Raw genomic sequence first — 2,057 nt, forward strand, 5'->3', positions numbered from 1 at the left:
CATTAAGACTTCACCCTGTTTCGATAGTGTCGCACACTCTATGGTATAACCTTGAATGAAACTTATCTTATTGATTGCGATCAACTTATTTTGGCTTTTCAACTAACGATTTAACTGACGTTGTAGCTTCTCCAGTTTCACATATAAAGACGACACACGTCTAAATTAGGCAAACTTACACTCTACTATCACTTAAATCTAAGATCTGCCTAAATGGTCAATCATGCAAACGAAAAAGTCGAAACAGGAAGTTTCTTGTAATATGTCGGCTTCAATCAGTTTTATTCATACTTTCTACCAAAAATCTAATTTAAAATTATAATAAATTTATACAGAACGATATTTCAGAACATATAGCTTTATTTTGACCAGTTTATGATGAAACGTTGTCGCTACTCTCATGACAAGAGAGCAAATTTTTGCCGTTGTCATATAATTGCTTATTTATAACATTTTGCATCCAAATGTACCTTCAAACATTGTCTCTTATCTTTTACACAAGCAGGCTGATTTTACTTCATTTGAGGTGACATCAAGTAGCAGCAAATCCTGTATATAGATAGTTTACACAAATGGAGCATTAATGAAACTTACACCAGAAGGCCGGGCTGCATGGAGGACAAAAAGAGACGGGTTTCTTTCCTCCTGGTGTAAATGGTATGATTCCTCCAGATGTGCAAATCCTGTATATTAAGATCAAACTTTTGTGAAGCCTTAAAACATTATTAAATTTTTGTAATATTTTCGAAATAAAGTGGTAAATACATGGTATTTGATGTTCATTATAACAATTTCAAGTTTGTATTATAGATTAAACCGTGGACGTCATCAATATTGACTGTAGTAGCCCATTCGTGTGACACTGTCAATTAAACCACTGTTTTATCCCAAATCTTTAGCACAACAAAAACTCATTCAAATTTATATTGTTAGACACTTCAGTAACCATATTTACCAGTTGAACGTACTGCAACATTTACTTTTAAACCCATCTATCATAATTACTTTCTTTGATTATATCACACGTACAGTCAATGGTACCCTATAGGGCTGTGACACTTTGAAAGTTTATACTGAATGACGTTTTTGTCTCATTACCCTTGAGTGAACCCACTTCAGCATATCAGTAGGATGTTATTATATATTATAATTAATATTATATATTATATTAATTATATAATTATTATGAGAATTTAATGGCTTTAATTATGGACAGTTGGCTCATTCGATGCTCATGTTATCTACTAACAACGCAGAACGATAATTTAAGTCACATAAATCTTACATTACACCTAAGCCTTGGTTGAAGTAATTTTCTATCACGAGCTGAAACGCTTTACACTAGAAATTTACGTTTACTTTTAGTTAACAATATTGGTACAAATAATTTGCAATAAATTAAATAAAAACATACCCGTCCAATGCGACGATAAGTAAATCGCCCTCCTTCAAATAGGCATCCTTACTTCGCAAATATTAACCGTACTACTCCCCAAGTCACCATTAACAATGATGAAGTGTAGTCTGCTACGTTCAGCGTCAGAAACTAAAGCAAAAGCACTGGTGAGTTAACCGGTTTATGACGCTGAACGATCTACCCATCGAAAAACCGTATTTCAAATTTGGTGGACATCCGCCATTCAATTTCGTCTTGAAAGTCGAAACCTAAGCCGCCAATAAGAAGCCAGAATCCAGTTCCTTTACGGACCAATGAGCGACGAGAATCCAAGTGGGCGCGGAAGGCTAAGCCTGCAGAATACGGCGGCGGTTGTTTTTTTATCTATATCCAGATTCTATTTTCTATACTTATGTTTTTTATGCATCGCGGTCATTCTTGTAATCTTTATTTTTTATCGCGATGCCTTAACTATATAACCGGATAACATTCCGATAACGTTTGTTCAGTTCCCAGTTATCTGCTCTCAGATATCAGTTAGCAATGTTCAGTCAGAAATGTTTCCGGAAATTAACTTAAATATTTTAATTAAATTAATAAAGAGTTTTTTAACCAGTTAGACCCAGAGTCGTTCTTGCGTCAAACAACAACAGGTTATGGG

The 2,057-nt window shown here is 34.4% G+C and overlaps 1 long non-coding RNA gene across 1 annotated transcript; it reads right to left on the bottom strand.

Annotated features, from left to right (window-relative positions):
• Positions 1-425: 425 nt before the first annotated feature.
• LOC149622070 (uncharacterized) lies at positions 426-1,768 on the bottom strand. Its single transcript, XR_016375002.1, has 4 exons — positions 1,415-1,768; positions 956-1,341; positions 766-862; positions 426-683 (listed from the first exon to the last, which is right to left on the bottom strand). It is a non-coding gene; the product is annotated as an uncharacterized LOC149622070 (long non-coding RNA).
• Between the last annotated feature and the right edge of the window lie 289 nt (positions 1,769-2,057).

Source organism: Phalangium opilio, unplaced genomic scaffold (genome assembly GCF_054372755.1).
Source record: "Phalangium opilio isolate 3A_F unplaced genomic scaffold, DU_Popi_V2 ptg000200l_1, whole genome shotgun sequence".
NCBI classification, from domain to species: Eukaryota; Metazoa; Arthropoda; class Arachnida; order Opiliones; family Phalangiidae; genus Phalangium; species Phalangium opilio.